The sequence below is a fragment of the Tenrec ecaudatus genome, chromosome 1 (assembly GCF_050624435.1).
Source record: "Tenrec ecaudatus isolate mTenEca1 chromosome 1, mTenEca1.hap1, whole genome shotgun sequence".
In the NCBI taxonomy this organism is placed as follows: domain Eukaryota; kingdom Metazoa; phylum Chordata; class Mammalia; order Afrosoricida; family Tenrecidae; genus Tenrec; species Tenrec ecaudatus.
This window is the reverse complement of record NC_134530.1, coordinates 127,558,013-127,580,301: the sequence shown is the minus strand read 5'-3', so window position 1 is coordinate 127,580,301 and position 22,289 is coordinate 127,558,013. Positions and strand designations below refer to the sequence as shown.

General features: G+C 45.7%; 1 protein-coding gene and 1 pseudogene across 1 annotated transcript in view; both read left to right on the top strand.

The window, feature by feature from the left end:
* ALG14 (ALG14 UDP-N-acetylglucosaminyltransferase subunit) overlaps positions 1-22,289 on the top strand; it is a 127,330-nt gene that overhangs the window by 20,283 nt on the left and 84,758 nt on the right. The gene's annotated exons all lie outside the window — the stretch shown is intronic.
* LOC142437988 (U1 spliceosomal RNA) lies at positions 2,801-2,941 on the top strand (annotated as a pseudogene).

Here is a 22,289-nt window from a genome sequence, read left to right as displayed (position 1 = left end):
CTCATGTTTTCCCTTCCCTCCCACACCCTCCCTCCCTCACAAACCCTTGATAATTTATAAATTGTTATTATTTTTTCATGTCTTACATTTCCCAATACTCTTACTAATTTTAATAATTTGTTTGTAGGTTGTTTTGTGTTATCTATAGAGAGAACTGTATCATCTCTGAGTAATAACAATGGTCATTTTTTCTCATTCTTACATCTTTTTTTCATTTTATTTTGTTGATAGACTTTCCAGAATAGTAATGGATGAAAGCAACACAGTATTCATCCTTATATTATTTCTTCTTTTAAAAATATTGTAGGAATTTTGCATTATATGATAATTGGTTGTTGAAAGACATTGTTATCAAATGTCTTTTTCACATCAGAGTGGATCTTAGAGTTTTTCAGTTCTCTTGTCTGCTGATATGGACAGTAGCATGAATTCCTGGTCTAAACCCAATTTGTTTATACGGTGTAGTATATGTCTTACACAGTGGTAGATTAATTTGGCAAATGTTTTGTTGGGTTTCTCCATTTACGTTCGGTAGCAAATTGCTCTTCTGTACGTTTCCTTTCTCGTATTTCTTGGTTTGGGCATTAAGATTACCCTCGTCTCATTAGCCGAGTTGTGGAATATTCCCAGCACTTTGTCCTCTAGAGCCCTGGTGATGTAGTGGTTATGTGTTGGACTGGAATCTGCATGGTCAGCAGTTTGAAACCACTAAAAGCACCGCAGGAGAAAGACTGGGCTTTTCTGTCTTGTAAATAGTTACAGTCTCAGAAACCCACGGGGGGTCACTGTGAATCAGTACTGACTCCATGGCAGGGAGTTTGGTTTTGATTTTAATTTGGAGGAAAATATAAGAATGAAACTAGATTTTCTTTAACATTTTGCACAATTTGTTAATAAAACTACCTGGGCCTGATGTGCTCTTTTTGTTATGTTTATAGGACTCTTCAAACCTTCTGTTTCTTCTTGAATCAATGTTCTGAAGATACTTTTATAGGAATATGTTCATTTTACTTAAATTTTCAGATGTATGGACTTAAATGCTTTTCTGGTATTCTCTTGTTATGATTTAAATTCTCTTCTTTATTATTTTTTAAATCACTTTATTTGGGGCTCATATAGCTCTTATCACAATCCATACATACATCAATTGTATAAAGCACATTTATACATTTGTTATCCTCATCATTCTCAAAACATTTTCTCTCCATGTAAGCCCCTGGCATCAGCTCCTTTATTTGTTATTTTTAATGTTATTTTTCGCATTCAGCTTTTTCATTTGTGTCTTATTTTCTTTAATTTATCTTTGTTTTTATAATCTTCCTTCTTTTATTTTTTTATTATATTGTCCATTTTCTAATTTCTTAAGTTAGATTAGTCCACTGATTTTTCAGCCTTTAAAAAGATATAAGTTCTGACAGGCCAGCCTCAATCCCAACTATATGGACAAGCCCCTTCCCTGCAGAAGAATTCACTTCAGAGGACAGCACTGAAGCTACAGCTCAGGGATAGGGACATGTCTGGTCAGAGCACACAGGAGCAAATGAAGGGAGAGGAAGAGAGAGTGGAACACATCCTGGCCCACCAAGCCCCGAAGATGATATTCCCACTTAGAGCAGCCAAATAGGGCCAGCCCCACTACAAGACTTCACGTGTACCACTGACCCATATCACTACGGGGAACAACATTGGAGACACATTGCAAGAATTGCACCCTATCTGAACCCATCACACTGAGGCAGAACACTAAGGGTGTGCAATAGAACAGCAAGGGGGAGCAGAGCAACAAAGTCCCCAGGGAATACCAAAAATAGACTTTGGGGCCAGGGCATAGCACCCCATCAGACTGGACCGGAAAACGCTCCTAAAGGTCAACAAATGTTTTTGTTGTTGCTGTTTTTCTCTGTCATGATTTTTGTGCATTTCACTATCTCTGAAGGTCTACCTAGATAAGATAGGTGGGATAAACAATCAGGAGGGAAAAAAATGAATGGACCGATGGTTCTGGGGGGGATAGGGGAGAGGGGGAGGCGGGCAAAAGGAAGTGGGTATTAACAACCCCAGGGACAAGGGAACAACAAGTGATGTAAAATTGATGGCAAGGAGGGTGTAGGGGACCTGGTAGGGCTTGATCAAGGCCAGTGTAACCAAGAGGAATTACTGAAACCCGAATGAAGGCTAAACATGATAGTCGGATAAGAGGAAATTAAAAGGAAATAGAGGAAGGAACTAGGAGGCAAAGGGAATTTATAGAGGTCTAAAACAGACATGTACATATGTAAATATATTTATACGTGACAATGGAGAAATAGATTTATGTGCATATATTTATAGGTTAGTATTAAGATAGCAGATAGACATTCGACCTCTACGCAAGCACTCCCTCAATGCAAGAACACCTTGTTCTATTAAACTGGCATTCCATGATGCTCACCTTCCTGACAATATTGCCAAGGACAAAGTGGGTGCATAAGCGAATGTGGTAAAGAAAGCTGATGGTGCCTGGATATCAAAAGATAGAACATCCGGGGTCTTAAAGGCTTGAATATAAAAAAAGCCATCTAGCTGAGAAGCAACAAAGCCCACGTGGAAGATGCATACCAGCCTGTGTGATCACAAGGAGTTAATAGGATCAGGTATCAGGCATCAAAGAACAATGAATCATATTGTGAATGAGGGGGGAGTGCAGATTGGCGACCTAAAGCCCATCTGTAGGCAACTGGACGTCCCCTTACAGAAGGATTGCGGGAAGGAGGTGAGCCAGTCAGGGTGCAGTATAGCACCGATGAAACATACAACTTTCATACTTACCTGGCAGGTGGTTTTCCCAGGGCGAGGCTTATCCATTGCACTCCGGATGTGCTGACCCCTGCGATTTCCCCAAATGTGGGAAACTCGACTGCATCATTTGTGGTAGTGGGGACTGCGTTCGCGCGCTCCCCTGGTTAAAAAAAAAAAAAAGAAATGAAATAAACAACTTTGCTCTAGTTCTTTAATGCTCCGCCCCCCCCCCCCCCCCCCACACACACACACACTATCATGATCCCAATTCTACCTTACAAATCTGGCTAGATCTGTATACTGGTACAGATCAGAGCTAGAAACACAGGGAATCCAGGACAGATAAACCCCTCAGGACCAGTAATGAAAGTAGAGATCCCAGGAGGGTAGAGGGATGGAAGGTGGGGGAGAAAGGGGGAACTGATCACAATGATCTACATATAACTCCCTCCCTGGGGGGTGGGCAACAGAAGAGTGGGTGAAGAGAGACGTCGGACAGTGTAAGACATGACAAAATAATAATAACTTATACATTATCATGGGTTCGTGAGGAAGGGAAGGTGAGGAAGATTGCAATTTTAGGTAGAAAGGTGACATTTGAACAAAACCCTGGGGGAAGGAAGAGAGAAAGTCAACGGAGGAAATAGAATGCTTAGCAGAAGAATTGGTGTCTCAAAGACCAGTGAGGAAGTGAGCTGGGCTGTGGCTGCCATGTTAGAGAGTTAACAAGGGGTTGGTGTGGCCAGAGCAAAGTCGGAGGGAGGCGGATTGGGATCTCTGAGATTGTTAAGGTAAGGGGCAGACTGGTGTGGAGGGCAGATCTTCCGAGGCCTTTTGTGCTCCATGTTTAGGCTTAGATTTTCCTCCTGAAGTAAATTGGGAGCTATTGGAACTGTTTCGGACAAGGATTGACTGATGTGACCTGATGTATATGTTTCTAGATCTCTTTGCTGTTGAGTACCTAAAGTGGGCCAGGGCAGAAGCCGGGGCGGTTGTGGGGTGGGCTGGAGGGGCTCAGAAGTTAATCTGGTAATTCAGTTGCGACATCAGTGCACCTTAAACCTGAATGGCAGCAGTGGATATAATGGGAAGGGGTTGGATTCTGGATGTATTTTGAAGGTACAGCTGATAGGACTTACTGGCAGAAAGATGTGGGGAATTAGAGAAAGAGGGGAGTGGAGAATGGCACTCGGGTTTGGGGGCCCAGCCACTGGAAGATGGAGTTGCTATGTACTGAGGTGGGGTGCTTCCAGGCAGGCCAATGGTGCCATGTCTGCAGACAGACGAGAGGAGATGGTGTGCACGCAGCACTGAGAGTCTGGAGGCCAGGAAGGAGGTCTTGGTCTGGACCTACAATGTGAAGTCTTCAGTATTTAGATGGTGGTACCAGTAGTTTGCTGTCGGCATCTCATCTGAAGAGTGTTGTTTCAAACCCACCTAGCAACTCCCTGGAAGAAAGACCTCGGTGATGTGCTCCTGTCCAGGTGACAGCCAGGCACATCCTATGGGGCAGATCGGCTGTGTACCACCTGCAGCCACCATGAGCCATGTGGACGGCTAGTGCCAGCATAACCCAAATGGTTGCTGTGGAGGCGATTCCAGCTCATGATGACCCCAAAACACTTGGAACAGGAAACCGGAAAAGCTCCCCCGAGAATCAAGTGTAGCTAGAAAACAGGAGAAGTTTGGGCAGACAGAAATACCCCAAACGGCGACTGACCAACAGAAACACGCTTCTCCGTTCACGAGGCCAGAAGACCCCACCTGGGGCACCAGCTCCCGGAGCAGGCTGTCCTCTCGGTGTGTCGGCCCTGGGGGAAGGTGCTTGGCCCTCGTGCTGTAAGTGTCTCCCCGTTTTTTCAAGCTGCTCTTCTATATCTCAAAAGAAAACCAAGCCCATCCAGTTGATTCTGACTCACAGCGACCCCATAGGACAGCGGCGACCTGCCATGTGGGCTTCCAGGGCTTTTAGTCTATGGAAAAGGAGCCCTGTTGGCATAGTGGTTACACCTTGGGCTGTGATCCAAAGGGTCAGCAGTTCAAAACCACCAGCTGCTCCTTGGGAGACAGGCTGGTCTTTCTACTCCCCCAAATTGTTACACAGTCTCAGAAACCCACAGGGGGCAGTTCTTCCCTGTCCTGCACTGTCACTGTGAGTCGGCACCAACTCCAAGGCAGTGCGTTTTGTTTGGTTTTTGTTTTTTTGAGTCTTTGTCGAGCAAACTGCATCTTCCTCTGTGGAGCAGCTCAGGGGTACAAACCCCAACCTTTTGGCTATCAGCCGATTGCTTACCTGTGCCACCAGGACTGTTATAACTCACTCACTGCCCGTGAATTGATTCCTAGAGGTCAGAGTAGAACTGCTCCCCAGGGTTTCCAAACCTGAGTCTTCACGGAAGCAAACAGCCTCATCTTTCTCCTGGGACGTGGCTGGTGGGCTTGAGCCTTTGATTGATTAAGCCCAGAGCTTAAACCGCTGTGCCACAGGGGTCCTGAGCCACAAATGTAGGGGCGTGGCCATCCCCCGTCTGTCAGTTTGTAGTCCTAAGGTGGCTTGTGTGTTGCTGTGGTATTGGAAGCTATGCCCCGGCGTTTCCAATGTCGCAGAGTGGCTGCATTGATGATGGGCGCAAACACATGAGGACATTTGGCACAGGACTGGGCAGTGGTTTGTTCTGTTGTGCACGGTGCCACTGTGAGTGGGCACTGACTCAGTGGCATCTAACAGCCACTAAGTTCGGACTTAGACCACATGTGTTTTTGGAGACATAATTCAAGCTGTAACACACTCAGTAACAAAGCAGAGCGGTTGTCTGAGAAATCAGCTACCCTTCTGAGGCCCTGCCATTGGCCTCTCCTCCTCACCTGCAGGGCCACCGAAACACCAACCTGGTTCGGTAGAATTCTGCGTCTTCTGCAAACCTCAGAGGCACACACCGTCACCCCGTTCTCCTCTCCTTATTTCTGGCAAATGGGAATTTCCTGCTTTTCCTTCCAAGTTCAGATGATCCCTCTAAATAATACTTTGTTATGGTTCTTACAGCATGTCAGATCTGCTTGTGGAGGGGTGATTTTCAGGTTAGTTCACCAGGTCATCTTGCAGACCTAAAGTCAGATGCGTTTCCGGTGGAAGGCAGCGTTTCCCGGTGCCCCTGGGTATGGCGCTGGTCTGCACCCCTGTGTACATAGCTTCTTCACCTGCCCAGCCCTGCCCGTGCCACTCACTTTCCCCCGATGTAACTATATCCAACTGCAATGCCCTAGCCTAGCTACAGATAATACTCTCGCGGTTATAGGCCTCGAATGACCTCGCCTTAATTAATTTTTTTATTTGAAGATTTAAGTGGACCAGAAAACCAGTATCAGTTTTGAAAGCATCAGCAGTAACCCGAGCTGCGTGCGTGGATGGGTGCCTCATCCACATCACTGCTAGCACTTAAGAACAAAAGCACATCGATCCACACTTGGTCCTGGTGCGAAGCCAAAGCCCACTTTCTCCCACTGGCTTGCTTCCCCAGACACAAAGGCTGGCCTTCCCGGAATCCAGGCCATACACATCCGCAGTTAGCAATACCCGACAGCTGCTTGGGGAGCCTGAGCTCTCTGCTGAGCTGCTCTGTGGGCGAAAGATGGGACTGGGTACTCCTGTACACAGTACGGTCTTGGAAACTCAGGAGCAGTTCTACCCCGTCCTGTAGGGTCACTGTGAATCGGTAGCAACGCGATGTCAGCGAGTATGCTTTTTATTTTTAAACCCTATTAATTAAATGGGAGAAGTGGCATTTTGTTCAGAAATGTCTTCACTCAAATTTCTCCAGAGTATTTACTTCATCAGATTTCTAAAATAAAGATGGTATCTAAGGTCTTTGGGTATATAATTCACCTTACTTATAGTATACAACAGGGAAGAGAAATCATCATTCCTGGTGTGCTTTTCGATTACTATCAACCTATGTAGCGCTGAGGAAGGTAGCTAGATTTTTAAAGAGAAACAAGCTTCTTTTGAGTAACTGAAACAGATCAGAAAGGTGAAAAGTGGAGATCTAACTGGCGAGAGAGAGTTAGTTTTGCCAGGAAATTACTTATGAAAAGAAAAAATGTCTTGAAAAGCCATCTTGAAAAGTAATTTCTACTGGGGATGTGTCCTAAAATAAAAAAGTAGTGAAAGTAGTATCTTCCAACAAAAAAATGATCTGGTAACCTTTCCAAAATAGAGCCAGTTACTAGAGCTACCTTATGTGAAGGTAAATGACAGATTAAAGCAGTGCTTTCTTCCTGGAGAGCCGGTGTCTCCTCCTTGCCGGCTGGGCTTCAGCCTACTGGTCATCACCCTTGGAAGGGGAGAAGGCCCAGAGGGGAGAAAGCCCAGGTGCCAGGATGGGGGTCTTGGGTCATCCTTCAGTTTGCTTCTGGATCTGGGCCTTGTCTCTTACCTGACCACCAGCTGTTCCTGCTCCCAACTCCTGTCCCAGCTTCCTTGGGGAGCTTTTAGATCACCACCGAGTGCTTGCTGAAAGGGAGGAGGACTTGAAGCACTTGCTGATGAAGATCAAGGATTACAGCTTTCAGTATGGATTACAATTCAATATAAAGAGGGCCCAAATGCTCACAACTGAACCAATAGTTAACATCATGATAAACGGAGAAGAGATTGAAGCTGAAGGATTTCATCTTGCTTAGATCCACAATCAAGGATCATGGAAGCAGCAACTGAGATCAAATGATGCGTTGGTGCATCTGGTGCCCAGGACCTCTTTAGAGTGTTGAGAGCAAGTATGTTGCTAGGAGGAGTAAGGAGCAGTACAAACTATGGTACTTTCCATTGCCTCAGATGCATGTGAAAATTGGACATGGAATATGGGACACCAAAGAAAAATCAGTGCATTTGAATTATTGTACTGAGGAACAATATTGAAAGTATTATGGGCTGCCCAAATAGACAAATCTGTCTTGGAAGAAGTCCAGCCATAATGCTCCTTAGAAACACATATGGTGAAACAACATCATCTCATGTACTTTGACATGTTACTAGGAGAGACCAGTCCCTAGGAGAGGACATCGTGTGTGGTAAAGGAGAAGGGCAACAAAAAAGAGGACCTTTGACCAGATGGACTGACGCAGTCAGTGCCTACAGAAACAAGCTCAACCGTAAGAACAACGGTGAGGGTAGTGCAGGACCGGGCGGTGTTTTGTCCTGTTGTGCATGGGGTCACTATGGGTATGAGCTGACTAGACGTCGCCCAACAACAGAAACGGACGTGACCGATGCCCTAAACTGTTGTCTGGGCCACTGGAGCCACCCGGCTCGCCCTCCATTCATATTACCATTGGGGCACTCGACCAGCGTTGTCTACGATGTTAGGTGCCTTTAAGTTGCTTCCATCTAGTAGTGTCCCTGTGCACAACAGAGTTACACAGCGAGACCAGGCCCTGGCAAAGGACATCTTGTTTGACAAAGCAGAGGGGGCGAAGGAGAGGAAGGCTCTCACGGAGAGAGCTGACACAGTGGCTGCAACAGTGAGCTCAAGGTTAGGAGCAATTGTGAGGAGGGCGCCGAACCAGCCAGTGTTCTATTCACTGTGGGTCGGAACCAACTTGATTGCACCTGACAACAGCAGTTCTATGCCTCCTCCCAGTGGTCTGAGCCCATTCTTACAGCCACTTTGTCATGTATCTCTCGAGGGTCTCCCTCCCTGTTCCTGCCCGCCTACTTCAGCAAAGCACCCTTTTCCAGGGACTGTTTGTTTCCGTGATAGCATGCCCCAGTACACGAGGCGAAGGCTTACTGCCCTCATTTCTAAGGAGCGTCCGGCTGTACTTTGTCCAAGACAGAGTTATTTGCTCTTTTGGCAGTCCCCAGTATTTTCACTATTCTTGCTTCAGTTCGCCTGTGAGCTTCCTTATTTATTGTCTAATATGAGGCAATTGAAAATACCGTTGCTCAGGCCAGGTCTTAAAGTGATACCTTTTCTCTTTAACAGTTGGGCTTTTTTTATTTTGTGCTTTTATTTTCTTTCTCTCATTGTATATATTCCTGAGTATTTCATCTTTGGGTGGCTATTCTGTTTTTTAACTTTTTATTAGGGGCTCATACAATTCTTATAACAATCCATACATACATCAATTGTGTAAAGCACATCTGTACATTCTTTGCCCTCATCATTCTCAAAACATTGGCTCTCAACTTAAGCTCTTTGCATCAGGTCCTCCTTTTTTTCCCCTCCTTCCCTGCTCCCCCCTCCGTCATGAGCCCTTGATAATTTATAAATTATTATTTTGTCATATCTTGCCCTGTCCCACGTCTTCCTTCACCCCCTTTTCTGTTGTCCGTCCCCCAGGGAGGAGGCCACATGTAGATCCTTGTAACGGGTTCCCTCTCTTTAACGGTTTCAAGAAATCTTTGGCAGCAGATTTGCCCAATGCGACACATCGTTTGAGCTCTTCGTGAACTGGTTCCATAAGCATTGATTATGGATCCGAGTCAAATGAGATACTTGACAACTTTAAGCTTTTCTCCATTCTTCATAATCTTGCCGATGAGAATTTTTGTTTTCTCTACATTGAGTTGCAATCTATGCTGAAGGCTGCAGTCTGGTTTTCATCAGCAAATACTTTGAGTCTCTCTTGCTTTCAGCAAACAAGATTGGTTTTGACTAATGCATTCAGTACAGCTTGACGTTCTTCCTTGAGCGGCATTGGTCTGGATCAGCTCACGTCTCTTGAAATGGTTGAATGTCCACCTTTGATGCTTCCTTTATCGTTAAGTGCTTTGCCCTTTGAATCCATCATTTTACAGCTTGAGTCTTGAAATCTTACTTCATTCTTTCAACTTAAATATACTGAGCATCTTCTTCCTTTCGGCTCTCTCTCTTTTCTTGTGCTGCCCTTTGAAAGTTTCTGTTTGGTTCCCTTTTATTTTTAAAATGTTTTATTGGCATCTCCTTCACATATCATACAATGTACAACATATCATCCATGTTAAGAAGAGCTGTGGAAGCGTCACCCCCTCAGAACATTTCCTCATCATATGTTAGCGCCCCAGTTCTCCCCCATCCTCTTCTGCCGTGCCCCTAGGTAATTATTACAGATTCACCTCTCCTGGGTTTTATATGCAGAAAATCATACAAAACAAAAGCAGGAAGAAAACAAACACAACAACAACAATGACTACACAACACAGAAAAACCTCAACCAAAAAGAAAGCAGAGAATGTTAAAAACTGAGACAACTTTAAGGTGGGTCAAAAGGAGAAGCAAGGGTAAGGAGTTACATTCTAACCTAACCACAGCTGCCATGATGGGCTGCTCAGGGCTCTCTGTCACACAGCAAGGCTGTCCACACCCCTGGACTGTGTTCACAGGGGATTCACCAGAGCCTTACCAGGGGGGACCCATTCCCCCCCCCATACCAAACTGGTAAAAATTTCTACTGGGTGGAGCTTTCACGATGTGCTTTTCTCCTGCTAGGTGAGCATCGAGCAGCTCGCTCTGAGTTAGTGTGCCCAGTGGCGTCGCTTGAGAAGGTTTCTCTCTGGTCACAGTGAATTTTTTTCACGAAAATTTTGCTCAAACATCATTTTTTGTGATGGCTGATTTAAGAGAACAACTTGTAGCTGTGAAGTTTTGTTTCCTGCTTGGGAGAAATGCCACAGAAACTGCTGTGATGTTGAACACAGCTTACCAGGAGGGCGCTATGGGAAGAACTCAAGTGTATGAGTGGTTTTCTCATTTCTAAAAAGGTGAAATGTTGATTGATAATAAATCTCATTCTGGACATCTGTCCACTTTTCGGGTGAAAATGTTGACTCATAGTACATTTGGAGTTCCTTCCACCAGGTCAGACTGTTGATCAAGCTTTCTATTTAGAAATTCTGAAAATAAAGTATAACTGTGTGACAAAAAAAGGTCTGATTTTGGTAGATAGGGGACTGGCTTTCGGTAGATAGGGGACTGGCTTTGCCAGCACGCAGCCATCTCAGTACACCAGTTTTTGGCAAAAAACAGCATGCCTCTCTTGTCCCATGCACCATACTCACCTGACCTTGCTCCATGAAACTTCCTTTTGTTTCTGTGAATGAAGACGCACATGAAAGGGCAGATTTGATGACAAAAGAGGCGAAGAAAAAAACAAGGGAGATGCTCTCAACACTCCAAACAAATGAGTTTGAAAAATGTTTCCAAGAATAGAATTACAGATTTGACAAATGTATTAAGTGTAAAGGAGAGTACTCTGAAGGTGATAAAGTTGTTTTGTAAAAAAATTTAAATACAAAGGGGGAACTGATTACAAGGATCCACATGTGACCTCCTCCCTGGGAGAGGGACAACAGAGAAGAGGGGGAAGGGAGACTCCGGATAGGGCAAGATATGACAAAATAACGATGTATAAATTACCAAGGGCACATGAGGAAAGGGGGAGCGGGGAGGGGGGGGAAGAGGACCTGATGCAAAGGGCTTAAGTGGAGAGCAAATGCTTTGAGAATGATTGGGGCAGGGAATGTATGGATGTGCTTTATACAATTGATGTATGTATATGTATGGATTGTGATAAGAGTTGTATGAGTCCCTAATAAAATGTAAAAAAAGAAAAGAGGAAAAAAAAGAAAATGATTAGGGCAAAGAATGTACAGATGTGCTTTATACAATTGCTGTATGTATATGTATGGATTGTGATAAGAGTTGTATGAGCCCCTAATAAATTGTTTTAAAACAAACAAACAAAATTTAAATACATAACTTTGAAAAAATAATTCCATTTTGGGGGGGTACTCCCTCATGTTCCATGTGAGGACCCTACAAATGGAGTTTGGTCTTTCATTGTCATCCACAGCCTTCTGCAAACCAGGTGTTCACACTTTAAGCTCTGATACCATTGCTTCATTCACATTTGGATTTTATTACTTAAAATCCTTGAATCGCACAGGCTTAAAATTCTTCCATGTGGACTTAGTTGGTGCCTCATGTAGATGGTTATTTGTTTTAAGACAAGCCTTTTTTTAAAAAAAGCATTTTATTAGGGGCTCATACAACTCGTACCAAAATCCGTACATACATCAATTGTGTAAAGCACATCTGTACATTCTTTGCCCTCATTCTCAAAGCATTTGCTCTCCACTTAAGCCCCTGGCATCAGCTCCTCGTATTTCCCCCCTCCCTCTCCCTTCCCCCTCCCTCATGAACCCTTGATAATTTATAAATTATTATTTTGTCATATCTTACACTATCCGATGTCTCCCTTCACCCCCTTTTCTGTTGTCCATCCCCCAGGGAGGAGGTCACATGCACCCTGTAATCTGTTCCCTCTTTCCAATCCACTCACCCTCTACCCTCCCAATATCGCCACTCACACCCCTGGTCCTGAAGGTATCATCCGCCCTGGATTTCCTGTGTCTCCAGCTCCCATCTGCACCAGTGTACATCCTCTGCTCTATCCAGACCTGCAAGGTAGAATTCGGATCATGATAGTTTTTTTGGGGGGGAGGGGAGCATTTAGGAACTGAAGGAAAGCTGTATTCTTCATTGGTGCTACATCATACACTGACTGACTCATCTCTTCCCCTAGATCCCTCTGAGAGGGGATCTCCAGTCCAGTGGTCGACAAATGGGCTTTGGGTCTTCACTCTGAACTTCCCCCTTCATTCACTATGGTAATTTTTTTTTGATAATGCCTTATACCTGATCTCTTTGGCACCTCATGATTGCACAGGCTGGTGTGCTTCTTCCACGTGGGCTTTGTTGCTTCTGAGCCAGATGGCCGCTTGTTTATCTTCAAGCCTTTAAGACCCCAGACACTATCTCTTTTGATAGCCAGGCACCATCAGCTTTCTTCGCCACATTTGCTTATGCACTCGTTTGTCCTTGGCGATCATATCATGGAGGTGTGCAGCCAATGATATGATTTTTTGCTCTCTGATGCTTGATGACTGATCCCTTTGGGACCACGTGATCACACAGGCTGGTGTGTTCTTCCATGTGGGCTTTGTTGCTTCTGAGATAGATGGCCGCTTGTTTATCTTCAAGCCTTTAAGACCCCAGACGCTATATCCGCGATAGCCGGGCACCATTAGCTTTCTTTACCACATTTGCTCATTCACTCACTTTGTCTTCAGCGGTTGTGTTGGGAGGGTAAGCATCATAGAATACTAATTTAATAGAAGAAAATATTCATGCATTGAGGGAGTACTTGAGTAGAGGCCCAAGGGCCTTCTGCCACCTTAATACTAAACCTATAAATATAGGCACATAGATCTATTTCCCCATCCTCATATATATATTTGCCTATGTACATGTCTTTGTCTAGACCTCTATAAATGCCCTTTTTCTCCCAGCTCTTTCCCCTATTTCCCTTGATTTTCCTCCTGTCCTACTCTCATGCTCTGTCCCCACCTGGGTTTCAGCTATACCTCTTCGTTACCTTACCCTTGATCATTCCCTACCAGGCCTGCCACACCTACCTTGCCACCAATTTGGATCACTTGTTGTTCCCTTGTCCCTGGTTTTGTCAACACCACCTCCCCACCCCCCACCGCCCCCTATCCCATGTCCCCTGGAACTGTTGGTCCCATTGTTTTTCCTCCAGATAGTTCATCCAGTCTATCTTATTTAGACAGACCTGCAGAGATAATAACATGCACAAAAACAAGACAGAGCAAAACCAAGCAACAGTATACAACAAAACAACAAACCACTGACAAAGAACAAAACAAAGCACAAGAAAGAAAAGCTTGTTAGGTCAAGGATAGTTTGTTGGCCTTTAGGAGTGTTTTCCAGTCCAGTCTGTTGGGGCACCACGCCCTGGCCCCGAAGTCCACTTTCAGCATTCCCTGGGGACCTTGCCACTCCATTCCCTTGCTGTTCCGCTGCACTCCCCCAGTGCTTTGCCTCGGTGTGGTGGGATCAGGTCGGGTGCAATTCCCACACTGTGTCTCCGATGCTGTCCCCTGCAGGGTCATGGGTCAGTGAGGGACGCCATGTCTCATATTGGGGCTGGCCATGTGGTCCTCTCTGTGGACTGGCTGCTCTAATTGGAGTCATCATCCTCAGGGCCTGGTGAATGTAGGGAAGGATGCGCTCCACTCTTTCCTACTACCCCTTCATCTGCTCCCATATGCTCCGATCAGATATGTCCCTCTCCTGGAGCTGCAGATTCAATGTTGAAATTGAAATAAATTCTTCTGGGCAGGCGTCCACTTAATATTTGGTACTGGGGCCAGCCTCCCAGACCTCTCCAGTGGTTCCCTACTCCACACCGGAATGTTGCATTCACACCTTGAGGCACTGGGTTGAAGTCTGGTCCCTCTTTCCCTGTGGAGATATAAACAATACCTTCCCCTTGGGTGGGTTAGCACCCCATGCCCCGCTCTCCTTTTCTTCCTTATATTCATCCTTTTTTTTTTCCTTTCCCACCTCCTCCCCGGTTGTCTACCATGTGCATCCCTGGATTTGATCTGGTCTCTGCCATACTACACAGTCCTCACCCCAAAAATGTTTGTATACAGCAGCTTTTTCCCTATGCCCCTTTTGCATTTTTTTAAATACTTACCTCAGCGGGCTCATTGTACTAAGACAAGCCTTTAAGACCGTAGACACTATTCTTTCTGATAGCCAGGCCCCATCTAGTTTCTTTACCACAATATGCTATAGCACCCATATCATCAACGATCTGTCTCTTCATGAGGGTATCAAGTAGGGCCATGTGAGAAGAACTAATTGTTCTTAGATTGGGGCTAGAGCTAAGTGTGACCCCCAAATTCATTCACATGTCTGTGGTTCATGTTACAGACATTATTACCATTTCATGATAGAGCTCTATTTAGCTCTTGTACTTCATCATTTCTTTCGTTTGCATTTAGCTTCCCTACATTCAAGAGCCAGTTTCAGAGCCTCTTTTAACATCCACTTTCATTTATTCCCTCCCCCCTATGTCTTTTTAATGAGCCTTTGATTTCTTCACCTATGTTATTTTAATGTCATTCCATAGCTCATCAGGCCTTGTCAATAGTGTCCTCTGCATCAAACCTGTTCGTTTCTTGAGATGGTCTTTAAATTCAGGTGGGATATAATCAAGGTCATATTTTGGCTTCCAAGAACTTAGTTTAATTGTCTTCACCTTCAACCTGAACTTGCATATGAGCAACTGAGGTCTGTTCCACAGTCAGTCGTTGGCCTTGATTAGGCTGATGATGTTGCCTCTCCATTGTCTCTTTTTCACAGGTGTAGTCAATTTTATTTCTGTGTGATCCATCTAGCACAGTTCACCTGTATGGCTGCTGATTCTGATGTTAGAAAAAAAAAGTATTTCCAATGAAGAAGCCAGTGGTCTTATACAATTCTGTCCTTTAGGCTCCAGCTTCGTTTCTAGAGCCAAGGATGTATCTCCACATGCTCACCTTGTCTCTTTGTTTTTGATGCCCTCCCACAACTCATCACGTCCTTTTTAATTTGTAGTTTAATCACCAGTAATTATCAATGTGTCTGATTGCATGTGTGGTCAATTGTAGACCGTAGACATTTGTAGAATTCTTCAATTTCTTGATTACTTGCTTAGTAGTTGGTGTGGAAATCTGGATAATAGTTGTATTGGACTTTTTAAAAACAGTTTTATTGGCACTTAATACACATATCACACAATTCAATAGGTCAGTCATATTAAGAAGAGTTGTATAGTCATTATCACAATCAACTTTAGAACTTTTTCATTTTCCCCCGCCCCCACCATGATTAAATTGCTTTTAAAATGAGTTTTGTAAATAACCATCCATTCTAGTTTTCCCTCATTCCTCCCACATGCGTTGCTTGCTTCCCCAAACTCCTCACCCTCCTTGTCTCCCACCCCCCCCCACCTCCCCTATAAACCTTTGTATTACTTCTTATCTCTATGCACCTACTCCTCTGTGCTTCACAGACTGGACAACTCATCAGAAACAATTTTAAAAAACAAAATAAAGTGGTAAGAATAAAATAATAATACAGAGATAAAACTCCAAATAATGAGTAAGAAAGAAAAAACCATCATCAGTATTTAAAAAGCCAGGGAGGAAATTTTTGTCGTGGAGCAAGAAAAAAATACTGGCACCTGGAGCAATTTCAGGTTGGGCCAACTGACCTTGTACCCAGTTCTATCCAGTATAATCACAATTACGTTGATCTCTATCTGATAGTAAAGCTGTTTGAAACCCTTCCCTGTGGCTAGAGGGGATCTGCCAGTGGCTTAATTTCACTAGGCACTCTGCAGATGGGTTTTGGGCTCCCACTGCCCTCCCTAGCCTTCTGTCGAGTGGGTGTTCACAATTTGGGCTCTGTCACTTTCCCCATTGTCATTGACTTTCTTGTAGCTGGTAGCTGTATAGATAGCGTCCTATCCCAGACAGCAGTACCGTCTGTCAGCAAACCCCGGCTGTTGCTTTGGCCTCTAGTCATCTTTTCTGCATCACATTCAAATGGATGGCTCCCATCATTTCTCTTTCTAAGACACTGCACTGAACAATTAGCCATTATTTTAATACTTTGTAGTTCCCTTAATATGAGAAAGTATACCTGAAGCAAAAGCAGTGTGGCCCACAAGAGTCAGTCTCTCTCAAATCAGAACCAAATTAAGAACACCTTCTTCAGACTATTTTGTTTTGACTTGCCCCAAAGATGAAATAAAAGCCATCAATATTGGAAAGGGAGAAGTAAAGCCAGGTAGTCTATAAATAATTAAATCTAGGAAGAAAAATATACCTGATAAAGACTGTCAAATAACAGAAGTTCACGACAGTGACAACTGCCAGCCGAATATGCACAACGTAGTCCCATCTTTAACCCTGAGAAGAGAATGAGAAAAGACCCATACATATTAAATACTCGAAAAAGGATCTCGAATAAAAGTACATGTTCAAAATGGAGAAAAGAGTGATATCTTTTGGGGAGAAATGAAATAGGATGTGAATAAAATAAGTATGTTCTTGCCGTATAAAATCTTAGAGTTATTTTTTAAACAATTTTCCTAAACATATCATGCATAAACAGAAGCCCTTATTTCTTCTCGCCTCTCTTTATTCGATGGCAGATATGTACTGAGGGCCAAACACGGTGCCAGGCACTTGGCCTATACCTGTGCACAAAGCAGCTCCAAAAAAATTCCAGGGGAGTGCTACCGCACCCTGAAAAACAGTAGCAATGGCCTTAGAGTCTATGACTGTCAAAAAGCTGGTGGGGGGGGGGGTTGCACAGGGTGAGGGGGACTGGGAATTCTGACAGGAGAGGAAATTGGGGCTGCTTCTAGGGCTGTGAAGGAGGTAAGGCTGTCTAGGAGAAGCATGCTGAGGGCAGATGGCGCAGCTGGGAACGCCCTCGACTGGGGCTCGTGTGGATGCTGGGGTGGGCAAAGCAGCCTGGTGAGGAGAGGAGAGGTGAAGGGCAGAGTGGGGAGGGTGACAGAGGGCCTTTGTAGGAGTCCCTGTGTGGCACAGCTATCTCATGTGCTCAGAGGTTCAAGCCTCCCAGAGATGACTTCAAGAAAAGGCTGGCAGTCTACTTTGGGGCTAAGAATAATCCGTGTTGGAGACCCTGGGGAGCACAGTTGTGCTTTGACTGTGTACTTCCCCATGAGCTGGCGCATGGGTTGGGGTCACTGAGACTGCAGCTGGCTAGAATGGGTGAGGTCTTTAGCTCATACTCCTGGGAAAAGATGGAGCTATTGGGAGATGTGCCCTGTGGAAGGCATGATGTACAGTAACTGCTGGTTTTAGTAGCTCACTCAGGTTGCTGCGTTGCAAATAGGCTGTAGGAGACACGCATGCAGCCCAGGAGAGCAGTTAAGAGGCAGTTACAGTGGTTCAAGCAAGAGATGATGACATAGGAGCAAGCAGTGGTATTCTGAGCCTGTTATAAGAGCAGTTACAGAATTTCCTGACACAGTTTGGTGTGAAAGAAAGAGAGTTGTGAGTGACTGCTAAGTATGGAGTTGCCCTTTACTGATGGGGCGTCTGCAGGTGGCGTACGCTCCCACCCCACCCCCTTGTCCACAGGTGTCAGCATAAATCATGTTTCACAGCGAACCAGCAGCCTCTGCTTGGACCGGGGAAGCCTGGGAGAGGCACCCTCCCTGCACTGATCACATCAGTGCTTGCTCTCAAGTCCCCTGGTGGCACAAACAGTTAAGCACTCCACTGGTCAAAAGGATTGTGATTTGAACTCACCCAGATGCACCTTGGAAGAAAGATTTGAGATCTGCATCCTCCCCCCACCCCCAAAGTCACAACTTCGAAAAACTTACAGAGCAGTTCTTTGCACACGAAGTCACCATGAGTCTGCATTGACTTGACATCAACTAACAAGAAGCTTGCACTTGCCCTTTCTTCCTCTGCCTTCTCTTAGAACCTCCTGCCTACCATTTCTACCCCCAAGAGGTTCTTCACATTTCAGGAATGCTCTCTGAGTCATTCAGGTTTGGGAAGGATTTGCATTATTAATTTACCCAAGCTCTGCTGCCTCCCACCCCCATACCCGTGTAATTCTGTCAGGTTGCCACCAGGTGGCAGTGCAGCACGGAACAATCAGCGACTCTGCTGCTGGGACGTGCACTGCTTACAAAGAGGGTCGCACTGTGGAATGGCTATAATACCAGAGATTTCTAGTACAGGCTGTCCCTGGCTTATGGAATTCCAACTTACAGACACCGACTTGCCATTTAATGTTGTGTAAATTTGCCTTCAATGTGAAACGATTGCAGCAAAACAGTGATCACAGTCAACTGCATGTGCAACTTTTAATTCATTGAAAAGCTTTGAACGTTTTCCGGCCCTAAAACTCACAGCCATCAAGCTGTTTCTGACTCACAGCAGCGCTATAAGACAGAGTAGAACTGCCCTGTAGGGTTTCCATGACTAAATCATTATAGCTGCCGTCTGCTCCCCATTTCTCCCCGATGGGGCTGGTGGGCTCCAACGGCCGGCCTTCTGTCATTAGCTGAGCACTTCAACCATAGCACTGCTAGGACTCCCTTTTCTTGCACTGAACTGAAAAGCAAGCCCACTGTCACTGGCAACTCGTGTAGGGATTCTGAAGCTGGAAGCCGTTATGGGAGCCGACAGTGTTGCTGCTCTCCTGCAGAGTGCAGGGTGGGTTTGAACCACCAACCTTAGCAGCCTGCTGACCCAACAGCCACCCGGGCTCCCCTTTCTTACCCTAAACCCTCCAAAAACAAACTCACTGCCATCGAATTGATGCCAACTCAAAGTGTCCCTATAGGACAGGGTAGAACTGCCTCTGTCGGTTGGTTTCCAAAATGGTAAGTCTTTACAGGAATAGAAAGTCTCATCTTTCTCCCTTGGTGCTTCTGGTGGTTTGAACTGCTGGCCTTGTGGTTTGCAGCCCAACACATAACCACTATACCACTAGGGCTCCTCCTTGCCCTAAAAATAAGGTTCAGTATAAACCATATGCATCTGTTCCCAACTCACCTGCAGATCCCACTTCATGGTGCAGTGATGGGTCTCACTCACAGCCAGGGAGGGACTGCCTGTAAACAAGGGCTTCAAAAAGTTTACGGAAAACATTTATCTTTGAAAATATCTGTTTCCCAAGAACATTTTGAGACCCCTCACGCGTGATAGGCTCATGCTTGCTGGAAGTGAGGGCTTGAAGCACGGCTGATGAAGATCAAGGCTCGCAGCCTTCAGCATGGATGACAACTCAAATGTCAAGAAGACAGAAATCCCGGCCACGGGACCACTAGGCAGCATCGTGCTAAGTTGAGACAAGAATGCAGTTATCAAGGATCTTGGCTGGCGTGGACCCACAATCAGTGCTTGTGGAAGCAGCAGTCAAGAGACCAAAAGACGTATTGCATTAGGTACAGCTGCTGCCCGAGACCTCCTTGGAGGACTGGAGAGCAAGGATGTGGCTTTGGGGACTAAGGTGCACGTGAAAAAGGTATAGTTTTTTTTTAGCTGTCTCGTATGCATCTGAAGGTTGGACGTGGAATAAGGAAGACTGAAGAAGAATGCAAAGAAGGAGTTTGAATTACAGTGCTGGTGAAGAATTTTGAAAGTACCAAGCCAGTCTGTCTTGGAAGAAGTATAGCCAGAGTGCTCCTTAACGGCAAGGATGGTGAGACACTTTGGACATCTTGTCAAGAGAGACCAGACCCAGGAGAAGGACATCTTGCTTGGTAAAGCCGAGGGACTTTGAAAAAGAAAAAGGCCCGCAACAGAATGTATTGACACAGTGGCTGCAACACCAGGCTGCCAGAACAGGCAGTGTTCCATTCTGTTGCACACATGGCCACCACCTTGTGCCTGGGGAACCCACTAGATGCTCCTAACGGCAAGAGTGGACGAGGAGCGGCTGCTTGCATGCTGCGTCAGAGACCCAGTGGGTCGATGCCAAGGCTGCTTTTCCTTCCCTGAGTCTGACAGAGGGCTCCCGACTGCTTGCACCCTGCCCTGGGAATTTGCGTGTCCACCGATACCCACTGCCTCATAGAGCTGCCAGGGCTCTAAGAGGCAGGCTGCCACCTTTTTCTGCATGCAACGGGTAGAGGGTTCAAACAACTGAGCTGCTGTTTAGCAAGTGCTTTAACCCACAAGCCACTGGGGTTCTCTACTCAAGTATCCTGGATCAGAATCTACATTTTATGAGGATCCGTAAGAATCACCAGAGAATCTATATTAGGGGGGGGAAACCCCAAAACCCGCATTGCCCTGGAGTCAAAGCCAACAGGGTGGCACTACCTCTGACTTTCAGAGACCGCAGCTCTTAGGGGAGTAGAAGGCTCGCTTTCTTCAGCACAGCGGCTGGGAGTGTCCAGCCGCTGATCTGTGGCTAGCAGCGCACCGTGAAACCACTACGCACGGAGCTCCTAGGGAATCTCTAGGAACCCTGCTCTCTGCGGTGGAAACAGAAAGGCAGACTCTCAGCAGAGTTGAAAAGGTTTGTAAGGCTTTGGCAGGAGCCCTGCTGGCCCAGGAAGGCTGCTCGCTGCAGGGCTGTCACCTTTACAGATGCACATCTCCAGGCAGCGAGTGCTGAGCCTGTGCCCACTGTTGTCAGCTGGGTTCCGACTCAGAGACCCAGTCTGTGTACATCAGAAGGACCACTGCCCATCCCACACCATCCTCACCATGGCTGTTATGTTTGAGCCCATGGCTGACCCTGACTGGGTTCGGCTGTTACTCCTGATGAGGTTTTCCGTATCCGACAGTGCTCCACTGCTCTTCATGGGGTTTTCAGTGGCTAATTCCTCTGAAGGGGACAGGCCATCCCTTCTTCACAGTTGTTCCTAGTCTAGAAGGCCTGTTGAAACCTGGTCACCATGCGCGATGCTGCTGGGATTGGCAATACCAGTGACATGGCTTCCAGGATCCCAGCAACACACAAGCCACCACCATACGACAAACTGACAGCCAAGTAGTGCTATGCACCACCCAGAATTCACTCACTGTCATCGAATTAAATCTGACCCATAGTGACCCTACAGGACAGGGCAGAACTGCCCCCTGCGAGGTTTCTGGACAGTAACTCAACTCTCTCCCTTGTAGGGACTGTTAGTTTTGAACTACTGACCAGCAGTGGTTAGCAGCCCTACGTGTAACCACTATCCCGCCAGGGCACCTGGCACTCCTTTAATATGGCTCTAGATCAGAGGTTCTCAACCTTCCTCATGCCGCGACCTTTAATACAGTTCCTCAGGTTGTGGTGACCCCCAACCATAACATTATCTTCTTTGCTACCTCGTGACTATAATTTTGCTACTGTTATGAATCATAATATAAATATCTGATATGCAGGATATACTTTCTTTTTTTGATCATTTTATTAGGGGATCATACAACTCTTACATCATAATCCATACATACATCAATTGTGTAAAGCACATCTGTACATTCATTTCCCTCATTATTCTCAAAACATTTGCTCTCCACTTAAGCCCCTGGCATCAGCTCCTCATTTTTCCCCTCCCTCCCTGCTGCCCCCTCCTTCATGAGCCCTTGATAATTTATAAATTATTATTTTGTCATATCTTTCCCTGTCCGACGTCTCCCGTCACCCACTTTTCTGTTGTCCGTCCCCCAGGAAGGAGGTCACATGTAGATCCTTATAATTGGTTCCCTCTTTTCAATTCACTCTCCCTCTACCCTCCCAGTATCTCCACTATCACCACTGGTCCTGAAGAGATCACCCACCCTGGATTCCCTGTGTTTCCAGTTCCCATCTGTACCAGTATACATCCTCTGTTCTAGCCAGACTTGGAAGGTAGAATTCGGATCATGATAGTGGGGGGGAGAGGGGGAGGAAGCATGTAGGAACTAGAGGAAAATTGTATTTTACATCATTGCTACATCGCACCTTGACTGGCTCGTCTCCTCCCCTAGACCCCTCTGCAAGGGGATCTCCAGTTGCTGACAAATGGGCTTTGCGTCTCCACTCTGCCCCTCCCCCTGCCCCCCCATTCATGATGGTAAGATTTTTTTTTCTGATGATGCCTTATATCTGATCCCATCAACACCTCGTGATCACACAGGCTGG